Below are 5,000 nucleotides of genomic sequence, written 5' to 3' on the forward strand. Positions count from 1 at the left end.
TAAATGTGTACGGCTGTGTGTGTGTGTGTGTGTAGGGGGGGGGGGGGGGGGGGGGGGGGGGGGGGGGGGTGTGAATGGGAAAGGGTCTTTCTTTCTTTTTACTAGTTACTTTAAGATATTTCCGAGACAGAATTTCCCCCGTTCATGTATAACTTTCCAGTAGGTCAGAGGAGAGCAGGCCCTGAATGACGATCACCCCCAGATTATGGAGAGAGAGAGAGAGAGAGAGAGAGAGAGAGAGAGAGAGAGAGAGAGAGAGAGAGAGAGAGAGAGAGAGAGAGAGAGAGAGGGAGAGAGAGAGAGAGAGAGAGAGAGAGAGAGAGAGAGAGAGAGTGGAAAAAGCCTGAAAACCACACAAGGACCCAGGTGGAAAAAGGAGAAGGAGGAACAGAGACTTTTTTTTCAATCACAAGCCATTCTGGAGAATGTCTACGCTGCCTTCCACACACGCGCACACACACAAACAGGCTCACACACACACACACACACACACACACACACACACACACACACACACACACAACCACAGAGATACATGCACACACACACACAAACGAACACGCACGCAGATGCACACGCACACAGAGGCTGCTCCAGTCAATCAGTCAGCGCAGGGGGATCCAGCTGAAACAGGTCCAGCCAATAATGATCTCACTCTCCACGCTTTTGTACCGTGATGTAGCCCCCCTACACACCCCCCCATTCCTCATAACACTCCCCTCTAACCAACCTACAATGCACACACACACACACACACATCAACACATACAAAGAACATGCATATGCACGATCAAATGACACGCGCACACAGAAACCGAAAAACTCTGTTTGCATTCGCATACACAATATAACACACACACACACACACACACACACACACACACACACACACACACACACACACACACACACACACACACACACACACACACACACACACACACACACACACACACACACAGACACCAGCCATGAGAGCTTAGAGTACTGTGTAGAGAGCTAGGGAAATGCTGAGCCCCTGGGATAGCGCTGTGTGTGTGTGTGTGTGTGTGTGTGTGTGTGTGTGTGTGTGTGTGTGTGTGTGTGTGTGTGTGTGTGTGTGTGTGTGTGTATAGAGGGCAGGGTTATCCCAAGTTGTCCTTCAGTAGAAGATCGTCCTCATCAGCATCACAGCCATGACAGAGCTTCCATGAAGGTGTTTGTGTGCATGTCTGTGCTTGAACGGGTATGTGTGTGTGTGTCGTGTACGTGTGTGTGTGTACATGTAGGTGTGTGTGTTGTGTGGGTGACTGAAAATGTATGTGTGTGCATGTGTGTGTGTGGTTGAACATGTACATGTGCGTGTATGTGTTTTTCCATGTTTGCGTACATGTTCGTGTGTTTGTGTGTGTGTGTGTGTACATGTACGTATACATGTACGTGTGTGGGAACTTGTACACGTACGTACGTGTGTACGTGTGTGTGTGTGTGTGTGTGTGTGTGTGTGTGTGTGTGTGTGTGTGTGTGTGTGTGTGTGTGTGTGTGTGTGTGTGTGTGTGTGTGTGTGTGTGTGTGTGTGTGCTGCAGCAGAGAGGCTGTCCCTCCAGGCAGCTGGGGCTTGTCAGACTCAGGACGGTCCTATAACAGGGAGGACTTTGTATTGCCAAACACCAAATTTTCCTGGCAGCCATTCTCTTTTCCTATTGTAGCCTTTAGTAACAGAAAGCGGAAAAAACTGATTTCTATTCATGGAAACAGAAAACCCTACATTTTGTTTGGTCATGCTCGGCGTTTACGCGCCATAGCACTGCTACACTACATCATCAATAACGATAATACAAAACAGTGACATTTCCATGTTTATCCCAAACTATTTTGCGTTTTTTAGACACATTTTACGACCATTGGTGTTGCCCAGAACATTATTATTTTCTGCTCCCTTCCCTGGGTCACCCACAGCATCTGCTCAATCAATCCCGCTTCAATCCTTCATGCAATCGACTGGCGACGGAAAAAAACAATCTCAACAATAAATAATCAGGCCTTCAGCTGTAGGCTGCAAGAGTCTAATAATACACTGTCCAGCCCCTGTGCTCCTCGCTGGAGGGACACCAGCCCTCCCTGGGCACCCCCTGGGGAGGGGCACCCTAGGGAGAGGACGCGTATAGTCATAAGCCCCAAGTCACAACACCTCTAACCCCGCCCCCACTGTCCTACCCCCCCCCCCCCTCCCCCCTGCGTGTTGTTTACCCACTTGAAGTCAGCGGAGTCAGGACCACAATGCTGTGATGATAATATACTTAGTACCCGACCCGTGCTGATACTTTGTGTTGTTGACGTAAATCCCTGCAGAAATCGGTTTCATATCAGGATCTACGAAACGGTTTTGTTGAAAATGTGTGTGTGCGTAATGTTTTTGGCAAGGTTCATGCATCATTAGCAACTTCAAGGTATAAAATATGTCTATAATGTGTATATATGTATTTAATGTTGTAAACATTACCCAAGATTCATGGGACTAGGTTTCTCATCAGAGAACCAGCCCAATCCTATGGTTAGGACACCACACAGAAACACACCATGTTATAGAAACAGTCCTTTTTTAATTGGTCAAGGACAATTTGTTTAAACCAACAGCTCTAGGCAGTGTCCATGTTTCAAAACGTGAACGGTTCCTGTATGCTTGTGTATGAGTGCCTATTGGCCTTTTACATTGTTTTCTCCGTAACCATGATGTAACACTAAGTATTTTTATCTCAATGAGTCTCTTCTTGTTAAATAAAGGACAGACCAATTCCGAACGCTGATAACACGGACTGTTTTATGAACCACAAGCGGCTACGCAGAGAACCACACCATGTACTACTATCGCAAATCAATATCTGAAGGATCATCCATATCTTTATGTTTATTCCTGCCCTAACATCCTCAACTCGCGAGGCAGACGGATTCGAGAGGTTACGTGCTCGCAAGAATCCACCATGAAGTAATTTGCTTCTGTCCAAACCACAGTGGATCAAACCATCGGCGTCGTACGTCAATCAATCTGATCTACGTGATTGCGTTAGACTTGAGTTCCCGAGGACAACCTTCCCGGTGTTCCTGCCTTACAAAGCATCGGTTGCATCAGGCGACTAATATCCTGTTCTCATCAGAAATGCGTCATAACGAATCTTTGACTTTCCCACGCAGTTTTTACTTTCCCTACGTGCACAACAATTCATGAACCCTGCCGTGGCTCTCTGTCACCTCTGGAACGTCTGGCCCAGGCCGGCAGGTTGAGGCGGTGGATCTGCTGATGCGAGGCGTGCGCACAGGGGTCCCTCGTACGGCCCAGTCAAAGGGGGCACAAAGTGCACCTTATTTAGAGGCCGTTTATTTCCATTGGGTATAGCTGGCTGTATAAATAAAAAAGCTGTCTAGGTCGACAGGGGAGCGGGCGGTTGGTGGGGGTCTGGTGGTACATGTGTGCATTACGATGTGTGTGTAACCACGCAGAGTTCCGTGTGTGTGTGTGTGTGTGTGTGTGTGTGTGCATGTGTGTGTGTGTGTGTGTGTGTCCCTTGTGTGCATTTCTATCTGTTTGCCCTCACTGTGCCCCCGCACCTATCCAAACACACTCACACCCAAACCTAGCATGTAGCTACACCCACAGCATGTAGCTACACCCACAGCCCCCCAGCCCCCTGGTTCAGACCCCCGTTCAGAGACCATCCCGGAACCCCCTACCAGAACCAGACAGTGACTCCCTCTCATCCAGCCTGCCTCAGACTTTACCAGTATGTGAGTGTGTGTGTGTATGTGTTCTTAAGCATGTGATTTATTTGCGCGCGCGTGTGTGTGTGTGTGTGATGTACCAGCACTCTATGACACAGCTTACTATCATTAGCACTGCTGACCAATCCTTTACAGGCGGTGGTCGGCAGCAGGTGACCAGATTTGCTACGGAGACACATTAAATGCATGCACCAAAAACATTCAAATGCCTGTGAGTGAAAATACGTATTTAAACAACTCAGGCGCCATTATCGTACATACATATATAGACATAGATAAATATCTATATCTATATATATATTCTAATTACCGGAAACATCCTACCAAACTAATAGAAAACACTTGTTAACTCAAAACATGAATAAATAAACGGCCGCACATTCAGTCCAAACAGCCCCAAAAATAAACACACAAAATTGCAGTTACTGCTGAGAAAATATTTTTTTCTGATGAAAAAAAATTGAAGAAAATACTTTAGTTCCTATTCAGCCTAACACAGAATATATCCTCCGGCTACGCCTTGGGTAACCCTGCTCCTAATAAAAGTATGGTATCGGAGTTACAAATAACGCACAAGACACAGCGACTGACACAAAAGAGGATTCATCCAGACTCCGGAGAAACAACCAAACACAGCGATTGATCTTCGGCCCGTCGGCCATGACAGACCCTGCAACCAGCGGGCGTGAGGGGGGGGGGGGGGGGGGGGGGGGGACGCAAGCGGCGTTCAACGGCGGCCATTGTGCCCGACCAGCGGAAAATAAATTGGAAATGGAAAGAGGAAACGCTAAATTTAGCAGGATTTACAAGTCTTGCTAACTTTGTTTGACCCCCCCCTGGCTAATTCGGGCTTCTCCCGGGAGCGGGCATGAGCGAGTTCATGTGTACTTTGTGGTGAAGTTGCGACACTCCGGGCAAGAGCTCGTTGCTGACGGAGGAAAATAGAAAAAGATACCCTTTTTCACCCCTAAACGGGCCGCTGTCGGGTATGATGTCAGGGTAAGAGTTAGGGTTTGGGGTTGGTAAAAGGCGGCACCTGCTTTGCCGTTGATGTCGACAAATCTTTTGCACCTTATTTAGACGCCTCTTCCAGGAAGGACACACTCTCCCCGTCTGTGTCTCTCTCTTGTTGACCAATAATGACAAACGTGTGTCATTATATGACACACGTATTTTAAAGGAACCATCCTTCTCGGCTATTGACTGATATCAGAGAGCCCTGCTTCGGGCGAGTGTTGTGGTAT

This window comes from Gadus chalcogrammus, chromosome 22 (genome assembly GCF_026213295.1).
Source record: "Gadus chalcogrammus isolate NIFS_2021 chromosome 22, NIFS_Gcha_1.0, whole genome shotgun sequence".
Lineage (NCBI taxonomy): Eukaryota > Metazoa > Chordata > Actinopteri > Gadiformes > Gadidae > Gadus > Gadus chalcogrammus.